The sequence below is a fragment of the Xenopus tropicalis genome, chromosome 2 (assembly GCF_000004195.4).
Source record: "Xenopus tropicalis strain Nigerian chromosome 2, UCB_Xtro_10.0, whole genome shotgun sequence".
Lineage (NCBI taxonomy): Eukaryota > Metazoa > Chordata > Amphibia > Anura > Pipidae > Xenopus > Xenopus tropicalis.
In genome coordinates, this window is record NC_030678.2 from 149,925,059 (window position 1) to 149,939,042 (window position 13,984).

Here is a 13,984-nt window from a genome sequence, read left to right on the forward strand (position 1 = left end):
ACCTATAAAGGATAGAATAAGTAGTGGGTTATGGTGCTCTCTGTGGTTCTTTACTGAGGGTGGTGCCTGACTTAGACATTCAGAATTGAGCTTACTTTGACTTCTGTGGTCTCAGAATTCTAAAATACCTTTTAAAGGAGAAGGGAAGGCTAGTAAAGAGTTAATCCCAAGCTGCAGGCATACCTTCAGTTGTCTCAATAGTGCCCTTAAGTCTCCCCATATTTCTCCTGTTAAGATGATCAGAAGACTCATAGGGAAAAAAAATAAAGAAAAATGTAAAGAAAGTTCCCATAATGCCTCACTCCTGCATTGAGACCAAGACTGGTGTACATGCTCAGTGTGTAAGACTATGAGTCAGCTTCCTGCTGATTGGCTCAGATCCACATTCCTAAGGGGAAGAGTGAGTTCTTAGCATTCTTGAGGGAGGGAGGAGCAGGAGAGGGGAGAGAGGAGAGAGCTGCGTGTCTCTGGCACAGGAAAACAAAGAGAAAAGAAATCCTGTTTCTTTTGACAGAAAAGTCAGTGTAATTATGGCTGTATTTACATAGACCTTTCTGATAAAGCTTACTTAGTTTTTACCTTTCCTTCTCCTTTAAGTTGGGAAACTATGGTGCAAAGATGAGGTTCAGGTTCTAGGTCCCACTTTCCCAGAACATTATGCCTTGGGTCTGAAGGTCCTATTAATAATTATTAATGTCCTACAGGTTGCTTCCCCTGTGCATTCTAAAGGTAGTGGGGTAATTCCAGGCTAAGGGAACTATGGAGCCAGCTATACTAGCTTGGGGTACACTGGGTAACGTTTTGGCAGCTGTTTGCCAAAAACTCCTGCTTCCAACATCAAAGTTTTGCAAGGCTTTGTCACCTTTTGGTAGTGGAGCAAATTTGAAGTGCACTGCAACCTTTGCATCTCTGCACAGCCAGGTGTAATTGAAATTGAAAAATAAAATGAACCCCTAGTTAGAGATAGTTAGCAGTGGAACAATACAAGTCAAAGGCAGGACAACTGATGAGGTCAGAACAGGAAACAAACAGGCAAAAGGCCAAGGTCAGGACGGGGCAATCTAGCAGAGTCAGCAACAAGCCAAGGTCAGGAAAGGTAGCAATCTAGAACAGTCTGGAACAGGCCATGCACACCCTGGAAGACTGCAAGATGTTTCTTTGTATTCTAGATTAGCTACCAAGTGTATAGCCATTTTTAAAGGAAAATATTTTAACCAAATTATAAAGTTCAGCCCTCTGCATGCTAAAATGATATATCAACTACAACTCAGTCTTACTGACAGCACTGCAGTGATTTAGACCTGTAAGATGGAGAACTGACAAGGGAAAATGTGCATTCTTCTTGCCAGGTTATTAAATAATAACAGTAAATTAAGAGTCTATACAGAACTAAATGACTACACAGTCTGTTATGAACCATTAGCATGTTATTGTTTCTCATACAGTAAAAGTATCAAACTATGTAAGTAGTTTAGTTTCCTTTAACAGAGCTTTGGTAGCAATCAGACAATGAAGCACAAGTTATGAGGCACTGGTGGGCACAATGCAGCCCTCTCCTTCCCACCGGCCATGGAAATGAGAGATACACAAGTTAGGGGGTGGGGTGGGCAACACTGGCAGTGCTTTATTCATGGGGAGTGCAAAGACCTGCACTTGTGGTGCACAGTACCCCTCACTTTGCAATGACCCATAAAACCTCTTTAGATTATTACCTAGGATTAAACTTTTTTTTAAAAAAAATACAGCTCTTGTGCAGTAGGCCACTGGGACTGGTCAGTTTGAATGGTCAATAAACTTTTCCTCTGCTTAGAAGGTGGTTCACCTTCAGGTTTACTTTTAGTATGTTATAGATTGTCCTATTCTTAGCAACTTTTTAATTGGTCTTCATTTTTTTTCTGAATTATTTGCCTTCCTTTTCAGACTCATATTTTTAAATGGGGGTCAGCCAAAACAACTATTGCTCTGTGAGGCTACAGCTTGATTATTCTTAATTTTTATTACTTCTCTTTCTATGTAGGCTTCTCCTCTTCATATTACTGTCTGTCTTTCAAGCTACTGCCTGGTTGCCAAGTTAAATTGGACCATAGCAACCAGATAGATGCCGAAATTTCAAACTGTCTCAGAGTAGCACTCTCTACATCACTACATCATAGTAAAAGTTAATTTAAAGGTTAACAACCCCTTTAATGTTTTTGCCAATAGCTGCATATTATTATTATTATTATTATTATTAGACAGGTAGCAGTAGGGATAATCTCTTGGAAGGGACTGTGGGATAGCAAGTATAGTATGAAGAGATGGTGCGTATAGTAGCAGTGGGATAATAGCCTCTGGGAAGGGACTGTGGCTGTGGGATAGCAGGTATAGTAGGGAGAGATGGTGCCTATAGTAGCAGTGGGGGGATAATAGCCTCTGGGAAGGGACTGTGGCTGTGGGATAGCAGGTATAGTAGGGAGAGATGGTACCTATAGTAGCAGTGGGGGCTAATAGCCTCTGGGAAGGGACTGTGGCTGTGGGATAGCAGGTATAGTAGGGAGAGATGGTGCCTATAGTAGCAGTGGGGGGATAATAGCCTCTGGGAAGGGACTGTGGCTGTGGACTCTAGAACAATAACATATGATCCCTACTTCATACTCTAAAATATAGTGGTGTTTTAAAAACATCAGTAATAAGCCATAAATCACACAGAGCAACCAAAGAAACTTCCGTACATCAGACTGTGCTTACTTCTAGGATACTTACCATGCCCAGTATACCCCTATATTTTCACCTATCCCTTTTATTTTTAAATAGTAGGGATTCGATATTAAGCTCCTCTGTATAATATTGCATCTGAATTGTTAGTATATATTCTACTTTTCTTATTGTACAGCTCGGGGTAATACGCTGGTACTTAATAATGAAAGAAATCAATAATTATGATCTTGGTGCATGCAGGATAATATATTGTAGTTAGAATATAAATGCCTCAGTATATTAGGATAAACTAGAGACTAATCCCCAAGTGGGGATACTATAATAAAATTATGAGTAATATATTTCATGTAAATACACAGCTATAGGCAGACTGCAAGAGAAAAGACTGATATGAGACAGACAGACAGGGTAAAACGATGGAGTACACATATATAGACAGTGATTTATTAAAAGCTGAAATGGGCAGACAGTGAGGAATGGCAGCAGTAGGCAATTGTTCCGCAGTTGTCTGCTTCCCTGCGCCAGTTGTAAATGTCACCAGATTCAATTAAAAAGTTATTATTTCACAAAAGTGAGTGAATAAAGGCTTCCCGGGCATAGAGAGAATGAGTCCTGAGCGGATTTATGCACAGCCGGGAGCACCGCTCTCTCTAGTTAATAAAGCACTGCACTTTGTCAAGTAAAGCTATGAGCAAGTGCATTTACCTCCCGCAGAGCCCTGCAGAGCACTCAGGGAGCTGCCGCCTCTGTGCCAGCGGCCCATTGCACTGGCTAAATATAGCCTCACCTCCAAGTCACTTTGCTGAATTTAGCACTGTAACGTATGCAAAATTAATTACATTCTGCAAATATATCGGAAATTGGGATGTGCTGCATGTGGCTCGCCATTCTCTACACTATTAGCCACAATTCTGAAACAGCTGGGGGGCTGCAGGTTGGGCGTCTCTGCTCAGAACAATCAGTTCTATGGTTACAGTGCTCTGGCTGTTGCTAGCAGTGGTCATAACTGTATGATTGCTTTTCTGCAGGAGGGCCCCCATGCTGTGTATTTATGAATCACTTATGTCGGTTTTATTGCACTGTAGGCATATTTACTTGCCAAGGGGAAGTCACTCACTTCTGTATCCTTCTTTAAATCTACCCTCCCTCTTCCTCCCTCAGGGTTACTGAATGTCTTCTAATGATTCCCTATGTGTAAGTTCTGCAGTCAGAGCCTTTGCATTTCTATCGCCCCTTCCAGAGATACATTGTATGTATATTTTTATTTATAAAGCGCTACTTATGTACGCAGCGCTGTACAGTAGAATACATTAATACAAACAGGGGGTTATTAAGATAATAGATAAAAACAAAGTATAGCAATAAATACAAGATACAGTTGCAATAAGTTAAGAGTCAAAGACACAAGAGGATGGAGGTCCCTGCCCCGTAGAGCTTACAGTCTATATGGAAGGGTAACAGATACAAATAGGCAAATATAAGTGCTGTAGGTCACAGTGGGTGACACTGCAATATAAGTGCTATTTCCCAGATCAGGTACTGGGCGAGTGCTCCAAAAGGTAGTCTTTTAGTTTGGTTTTAAAAAGACTGAGGGAGGATTCTCTCCGGAGGAAATCAGGGAGGGCATTCCAAATGTAAGGGGCAGCAAGGCAGAAAGGTTTAAGGCGGGAAACAGCAGTAGCAGTTGGGGGCGCAACCAATCGATTACTCTGCGAGGAACAAAGGAGTCAGCCAGGAACGTACAGAGACACAAGGGAAGAGTGTAGTGAGGAGCAGAGGAATGGAGGGCTTTGAAGGTTAAGAGAAGGAGTTTGTAAGATATTCTTTGTTTAATAGGAAGCCACAATAAGGACTTTAGCAGGGGAAGGGCCTGAACTCTCCTGGGTGAGAGGAGGAGAATTCTGGCAGCAGTATTTAATATAGACTGTAGGGGGGAAAGATGGGAGTTAGGGAGGCCGGTTAATAGGAGGTTGCAATAGTCCAGTCGGGATAGGATGAGAGCATGCATGAGCAGCCTAGCTGTTGCAGTAGAGAGAAAGGGATGGATTTTGGCAATATTGCGTAAGAAAAAGTGACAGGTTTTGACAGTGGAGTTAATGTGGTCAGAGAAGGAGAGACTGGAGTCAAAGATCACCCCCAAACAACGCGCAGAATCGACGGGGTTGATGAGGGTGCCATCAATAGAGATAGAAAAGGGGGGGGGGTTGGACCAGGCTTAGGCGGAAAGATCATTAGTTCAGTTTTTGTTAGGTTCAGTTTGAGGTGGCGTTGGTTCATCCAATTAGAGATAGGCAGGAGGCAGTTAGAGATTTGAGTCTCAGTTTCAGCTGTTAATGAAGGGGTCGACAAATAAATTTGGATATCATCAGCATACAGATGGTATTTGAAGCCAAATGAACGGATAAGATCTCCCAAGGACAGCGTGTAGAGGGAGAACAACAACGGCCCAAGTACAGAGCCTTGGGGTACCCCCACATTAAGAGGAACTGGAGATGAGATTTTGTTAGCGTAGGAGACAGTGAATGTTAGAGAGGTAAGAAGAGATCCAGGATGCAGCCTGACTACGGAGACCAATGGAATGCAGAATTTGCATCAGGAAGGAGTGGTCAACCGTATCAAACGCAGCCGATAGATCTAGGAGGATTAGTATAGAGAAGTGACCTTTGGCTTTGGCAACCTGAAGATCATTCGTAACTCTGCACAAGGCTGTTTCAGTAGAGTGCGCAGGCCGAAAGCCAGATTGCAGCGGGTCTAATAAATTATGGGCGTTAAGGAAGTTAGTAAAAGACATTAGGGTTCTTTTTACAGCTGCTGCTCCCATAAAATGCTGCTTTATTGGAAAAAAACATTCCAGTTGCACTCAAAATTACACTTTTCTCACTGCACTTGTGGATGTAAATGAACTCCTTTGTCTTTTAATTAACAGTGCTTGCCTGGTACTGAAATGTGGGCAGTGAAACAATGCCTCTAAATGCTGCCTGTGTGTGCCATACTCTGCCTGCCCTATGCTGCCTGTGTGTGCCATACTCTGCCTGCCCTATGCTGACTGTATCTGCCATACTCTGCCTGTCCTATGCTGCCTGTGCGTGGCATACTCTGCCTGCTTTAGCCCTATGCTGCCTGTATGTGCCATAATCTACCTGCCCTATGCTGCCTGTGTGTGCTGTACTCTGCCTGGCCTATGCTGCCTGTGTGTGCTATAATCTACCTGCCCTATGCTGCCTGTGTGTGCCATACTCTGCCTGCCCTATGCTGCCTGTGTGCCATGCTCTGCCTGCCCTGCGCTGCCTGTATGTGCCATTCTCTGCCTGCCCTATGCTGCCTGTGTGCCATACTCTGCCTGCTCTATGCTGCCTTTGTGTGCCATACTCTGCCTGCTCTATGCTGCCTTTGTGTGTCATTTTCTGCTTGCCCTATGCTGCCTGTGTGCAATACTCTGCCTGCTCTATGCTGCATTTGTGTGCCATACTCTGCCTGTCCTATGCTGCCTTTGTGTGTCATTCTCTGCTTGTCCTATGCTGCCTGTGTGTGCCTTACTCTGCCTGCCCTATGCTGTCTGTGTGTGCCATACTCTGCCTGCCCTATGCTGTCTGTTGGAGGTGGACCTGGCAGGGGTTTGTTCTGGGAGTTTGCTAGCATTTGTAAATAGTTCTTAGTTCTAGGGGGTCCCTAAGGAGTATAATTTTTTTTCTGGGGGTTGCTGTGCTATCCACAGAGGAGGAGGAGCCATATGGGTTTAAGGGTTATATGACATAATAAACTTCACATATAAGTAAAGGGTGATATCCCTGCAGTGAGCTACAACCATTTGTTTTTTTTTGTATGCTACCACCATTAATGTGGGTATGGTCTAAAAAGTTCTTATGATAACATACAGTAGTTGTGTGGCTTGAATTGGGTGTAGTTTACAAAAAGAGAGTGGTCAAAATGGGCTTCCATTATCGGCCCTCTACCATGTAGGCCAGAAAAATTACGGCCCTCTGTACCATAGAAGAGAGGCAGCACTGCCGTGGGGGGCTGTTTGGCATGTGTGTACTTGAAATGCCAGAGCCTATTTTGAATCCTACCCTGGATTTTATCCCCCCCCCAAAAAAAGTTTATTAGTGTCCCACATGTTTAGGGGTGATAACTGCACAGACTTGCACTGCTGATCTGGATTATTACAAGAAAGAATCTGGCAGTTGCACAGTGCAGACAGTTCTGCAGGGAATCACTCTCAATGTTTGCTCTGCACAAATGTTAAAATAATAAGAGTTTTCTGGCAAAAGATCTAAGGCACAAGGTAAGGTGTTTATTTGTGTGGGGCCGGCGCTAACTGACGCAGCTTGTTACTGACTTTTAGTTTACCTACTCTCTATGTGAAATAGGGCCCATCAAAGTAAATATATTTAGCAACCATTCTGTAGAATCTACAGGACATTATGCAAACTGTGAGGCTGGTAAATTTGTTTACTTTCAAAAATCCTGGGCTGAAATTGTGGGAAGAGGAAAACAACATGGCCCAGGGCGGGAGCCCAGGAAAGAGACACAAGGCAGCATTAGGTGCCATAGCTTTACATTGACAAAATGTTTAATGGACACAGGGCTGAGCCAGCGAAACACTGGGAAAAACCCAGTGGGCCCCGCCGACCCACCCCCAATCATTGCAGCTGCATGGGGGAAGTTACATTGTGCACATCCACTTGGGCAGGTTTTTGGCATCAGCTCAGCTTGACCCCCAGTTTTCAGGTGTCAGATTCTAAGCTTTCAGAAGGAGCCAGCACTACACAATAGATACTATTGTTTCTCAATATACAATATGACCCAACTTGAATTATAGTAAACATGGTTTCGCCTGCTTGGATGCTGTTCTCATAGGTACCAATAGGTGGGGCTATTGAGAATTTAGCAATGCAAAAGATTATTTAATTAATTTGATCCATACAATGCTGAAATCTTCTCCAGCCTCCAGGAAACCTGCTTCTTGGAAGGGTAAGGGGGTCTCGGATATCAGAAATCATAGCCTCTCATTGCATTTCCCACTGCTTCTCACAGTATTTAATGTATTTGTGGTGCCACTAGTTCTGCCCCTCGCTATACCGTATAATGTATATAGGATCTGGAGTTATTGTTCACAGAAGGCAATGTACCATTATTTACAAGTGTATACTGTTTGTATATATCTATATATCAATTACTCTACACACTAATTAAGGCTAATGGCACAAGGGAAAGTTACTTCTATAGAGTATTTTAGCTGGCAAAGAAATATCTGAATTCACCCTAAAATATACAGAGGCGGTATATGCAGCTTTGCCTGTTTTCCCACTTGCTACAATTCAGGACAGTGCCATCAGTGCTATTAGCCCATGGAGGATTTATTTGTTTAGACAGGTGAATCCTTCAGCAGAGGTGCTGGGGGGAGGGGGGAATGGATGGGAGGTGACATCACTCCAACTTGCAGCTCAGCAGTAAAGCAACACTGAAGTTTATCAGAGCAAGGGGCAAGCTGTGAATGTCTAGCCTCATGTCGAGGTGCAAAATTAATTATAAAAAAAAGTTTGCTGTTTTAAAACATTGATTTCAATGCAGGATTTAGCTGGAGCAGCGCTATTAACTAATGTGTTTTGAAAAAGACATGTTTTCCCATGACAGTATTCCTTTAAGCCTTATTTACTGTACAAAGCAGTGCGTGGTACAAAGTGCAATTTTCTGATGGAAATCACTATTTCTTACCCATAATGTAGTGTTCTTTTCCCCAGAATTCCAGCCCAATTACAGGCACAAGCTATTTCCTTTGCAACTTGCTTGGGGTGCACCAGTATGGACATATATTGGACACATTGGCTAATTGCTTGAATGTTTAGATGGACGCAATTTCCAAAGGGTTTGTGTTATAATGGTGTGACTTCCAGTGCACAGTGTTAATAATGACAATAGCACCTATTGATGCAACTCACTAATGGAACCCTGGAATTACCGGCATTTCCAGGCTGGCAGTAACTCTAGGGTTCCCTTGCATCAGTGTGTGCCTTTGCTTATAATGTACCTTTGTTAATGCCACTAATGCACATTTAATTTTGAGTCCCTTGTAGCTCTTTGCACTGGCACTTGTGATAATAAACAAGGCTTATTATTTCATGCATAAAGGACAAATGAAGACTCAGATGCAAATACTGTTGGTGGAGAGGGATGAAGTTTGTTTTGCTTTAATTCTTGGTGAGATCCTGTTTGTCTAGTTGACGTTTGCCTTTTGGCAGAATGATCCATGTAAATAATGTATAGCAACATTTTCAAACCAGCCTGAAGCCATAAATGATGAAACTAGAAACCAAGAGAGATAGGGAACTCTCTGTGAGATGTAAGGCCTCATCAACAACACCCCCTGGGCTCAAGTGCAATAAAGAGCACAAGTGCTCATCTAAGTAGCATTTCACCCAGGGGTCTGCTGCTCTCTGTGACAGCATAGCCAAGCCCTGTCCTTACTGCCTACCTTAGGGTTAGCAGTAAAGACAGGGACTGATGCAGGCTGCACCTCCTGCTGCACCCTATGTTGCACCTCTGAATGATGTGAAAGGTAAGTAGAGGGAGGTTGTACATCTACATGCCTCTTCTCCTTGCCCCTCTTGGCAATGCTCAATTCAAGTTGTATGTCACAGGTCTTTGCGCTCCAAAAAACTACTTACACAATGCACCACTCACCCCCATATCTTATAAGGCACTAAGTTTGCCCAGGAGCAGTAACCCAATAAGAAGTGTGCTTTTAAACAGGTGACCAGTAAATCCTTCCTGCTAATTATAAAAAGAGGCGCTTGCGAGGGGACATGATTACACTGTACAAGTACATTAGAGGGGATTATAGGCAGATGGGGGATGTTCTTTTTTCCCATAAAAACGATCAACGCACCAGAGGTCACCCCTTTAGATTAGAAGAACGGAGCTTCCATTTGAAGCAGCGTAGGTGGTTTTTATGGTGAGGGCAGTGAGGTTGGGGAATGCCCTTCCTAGTGATGGGGTAATGGCAGATTCTTTTAATGCCTATAAGAGGGGCCTGGATGAGTTCTTGAACAATCAGAATATCCAAGGCTATTGTGATACTAATATCTACAGTTAGTATTAGTGGTTGTATATATAGTTTATGTATGTGAGTGTATAGATAGGTAAGTATAGGTTGTGTGTGCTGGGTTTACTTGGATGGGTTGAACTTGAAGGACTCTTGTCTTTTTTCAACCCTATGTAACTATCTATGTAACTGTATCTGTTGGGGGGACATATAGGGCTGCAGAGATATCAACAGTAAGGTGATAAATACCCACTGCAGGCATTTTTGAGACCTTATTTCTTAGAAATACCCATTATAAGTCTGACATGGGGTTAGGTGGCATTGCCCACTGGCTGACTGTGCCATCTGGCCGGTGGACCCTGTCAGCTAAGAAGAATTGGGCCCCAATTCTTGATTTCTCAAAATGTCTCTGTTCCTTAAAGTTTTAAACAAGAAATTTGTGAGTAAAAATTGTGTAAAAAGCTGTGCAACTTTACACAGATAGTAAACAATTGGTTACATATTAAATAGGGCATGTATGGTGACATCATGATTGGCTGGCCATACATTGCTTCCTGTAATGGAATGTCTGGCTGGGCAAAGCATTTTGCCATTAGAAGTAAAGCATTCCTTGGGTGCTGTAGTGCAAAACATGGATAGCAGATGTTATATGACATTATAATTGTCGTGGCTTTCATTGGTTGTTGGAATGGAATGCCTGGGCCTAGGCCTTAGCACACCTACTATGGACTCACTTTTAATAGGAGAATTAAAATAGAGACTAGCTAAAATCCCTTATTCTTCTGCAAGTTAACTACACAAACAAAGTGTTGCCAGTTACACATTGTAACTGTTCAACTTACTGGAAAGTATTGTTTTGTAACATTCAGTTGAACTAAAGTAACAGATGCCCTTTATTTATACACTGTTCTCATAGCAGCCCAATTAAAGGGAAACTCTGTCTTTTAAACCAAAATTGGTTAAAGAGCCCCGTGCAACACAGAAATCCCTTATATATACCTAGGACTGTAATCTGTTGCTTCAAAAAGTATGAATAAATACCATTTTTATATGCTGAAATCCAGCTGCAAAACAGTTCTTCTCTCTGCATCATTTGGAATCCTGGCAGGGGAGGAGGGACTGAAACATTGATGTTACAAATTGAAACAACTTCTCCACAGCTTACAGACGGCATGCAGGAACAATGCATTGCACTGTGATGTTTCTTTCCTTATTGACATCATGTATGCAGGGAATTGTGGGATTTGGAGGATGCAGGCTGAAGGCTGAGGACAGTCGACTCGAGTTTCAGAGTAGTCAGCCAGATCAGCAGGGGAACAGGGGTCAGGCTTAGGGAACTGTTCCAAACCGTTTTATTACATTAAAAATCACTAAAAGGCTGCATATTTTTAAAGGAACAGTAACACCAAAGTGTATTAAAGTATTTAAAGTATAATGTACTGTAACTGTAAGTTGTGTAATTGTTAAAGTAACAGTACTATATAAATAAGCTGCTGTGTAGCCATGGGGGCAGCCATTCAACCTGGAAAAAAGGAGAAAGGCACAGGTTACATAGCAGATAACAGACAAGTTCTGTAGAATATAATAGGGGTTTATCTGTTATCTGCTATGTGCCTGTGCCTTTTCTCCTTTGAATGGCTGCCCCCATGGCTACACAGCAGCTTTGTTTATATAAACTATAGTAGTCTTTCTGAGGCAAACACACCAGCTGCACCAGCACAGGGCAACAGTACATAATATCATCATTATTTTTATACACTTTCATTTTTTTGGTGTTACTGTTCCTTTAAGTGATGTATATTGCAAAGTTAATCTTAAAATTATCATGTTTTCTTTTCAAAAAGCTTAATTTGTGTTTTGGTGGAGTTCCCCTTTAAACTCTTTCAGCTGGGAAGTGGAACTTGTTGGACTCTGTGTTAGTAATGTAAAAAAAATCCATGGGACCCAAGGTCAAGTCACAAAAAATGGTCCATTGCTTCTACGTAACATTGCCCCCACCAGCCCACCAAATAGTGACTATCTATGGCACCTTACAGCAGCCCCTCTGGCATTTGCCTGAACCCACAGACTGCCAGTCCTGGCCTGGGCTTATTTATCAAAGAGTGAGCATAGAGTTCACCATAGAAGAACTCCTCAGCTCCCTATTCACTTGTATAAGATTTGTATGGCAAATTTATCAAAGGATGAAAATAAAGCACACTTGAACTATTGGAGAAATATAACCATCAGAATCAGAGAGCTGAGAAAAATTCCTCTGGCAATCTGTGCTGCACTTTATTTTCACAGTTTGATAAATGTACCCTACCTATGGTATCTTCCTAGATACATGCTGCTGCCTGGGATTTCAAGATTACACCATGTCTGTGGTTAAAATGAAGTTCACTGCAGTTCATCAGAGCAGAACTCCTTGTATTTCATCATCATTTATTTACATAGCACCAGCAAATTATGCAGCATTTCACAATACATTTAAACAAACAGGGATCTTAAAAAGTTTAACAAACAAGGGTATACAGAGTAACAATAGGATCAGAGGGCCCTGCTCGCAAGAGCTTACAATCTAGAGGGGTTAAGGGTACATTAAAACAAAAGGAATCTGGATACTGATTGATGATTTATAATACTTATATAAATGTTTGATTACTTTAGGTACATTGAATATGCTTCCCTAAACAGATGGGTCTTCGGGGAGTGTTTGAAAGTGTAACCCTTTCTTGGCACACTCACTTATTTTGGGCTGTATAATTGCTTAGACGGGAAATGTTGTTCCCTTTGCAGATAAAAGGTACTGGGAACTGGGATTGTAGCGCAGTGCCTCCACCTAATGGACACAGAGGAGCACACCTCAAGGGGATTTCCACTAGGAAAATAATCACACAGTTTGCAGCAAATATCAGCTTTATATAACTGGGTGTAAAGGTAATATAATTATAACATGCAAAAGAGTAATAACCCTGCTCTGGAAACCTGGATAGGGTTTATCCACTACTGGCTCAGTCTTTCTGAGGATTCAGTTCCACACTCCTGGAGGAAATACCCTTTCCTAGTTCAGTCCTGGCAAAGTCCCTTCCCCAGAGCTCTATCAGTTTCCCCAGGTAGCGCTACCTGCCCCATAGTACTTCTCCCTTTGGAATAGGCAGTTGTTCCCACATAGCAGGCCATGAGAAACACCTGTCCTCACACAGGGGGGACACACAGGAGACTTTCAATACATTTTCCTCATATGGATCACTCACTGGGATCCGCAGGGGGTAAAGGCATCTGACCGCAGTGTAGCAGATCTCTCTTTACAGGCTGTCACTCCACTGTCTTTACAGTCACTGCTTACTGGATGGTCTTTCGGTCTCAACTCTGGCAAAACAACAGGGGCTCCCTTTAAAAGTTGCTGGGCTCGTCCCTGATTATTGGCTCCTAACCTAGGCACACCTTTCTCTCCCAACAGTGCACTGGGGCATCCAGCCAATCAAGTTCCTCCCTAGTCTGTAGCCAGGCTGGATGATGTCTCAGACTGAGAAACAGGGGGAAGAGTCCTCTGATCCCCTACAAAAGTTCAGAAGGAAGGGGAGAGTCTGATGGGCCCAGGCAGAGAGTTCCAGAGACAGGCAGAAGCCCAGGAGAAGACTTGCAGTCTGGAATAGGAAGAAGTGATGAGAGGAGGAGAGAGGCAAATGTCAGAGGCACAATGTAGGTTGCTAGAAGGAGTGTGTATTGGGATTAGAGCTGAGATATAGGGAGGGGCTTTATTAGTAAGGGCCTTATATGTGAATTTGATTCTAGAGGAGATTGGGAGCCAGTGAAGAGATATGTATAGGGGAGCGACAGATGTGGAACAGTGAGATAGATGAATGAGTCTGGCAGCAGCATTTACACATTGGAGTTGGGAAAGGCAATGTGTCAGGAGGCCTGTAAGGTATAAGTTACAGTAATCAAGGTGGGAAATGATGAGAGACTGGATGAGTGTTCCATTTCCCTTGTATATGGATTTAAGGGGGAGATTTAAATAGCCCCCCCCCCAAACAAAAACCTATTAAAGTAAGTAGTGTGCTAGGAAGTTCACCTCTGGACTTTATTTTCACTCATTGATAAAAATGCCCCAAATGCCATTACTGCCAATCAGTTTCCTACACCCCAGTCTGTTCCTTCCATTCCTCACTACATGGCATGTTTGCCACACACGGGCATTCTGTAGTACTAACTCACAGTGACTGCAGCAGGGGAGTTTGTAGGGCTGAGATACCCCAGCCT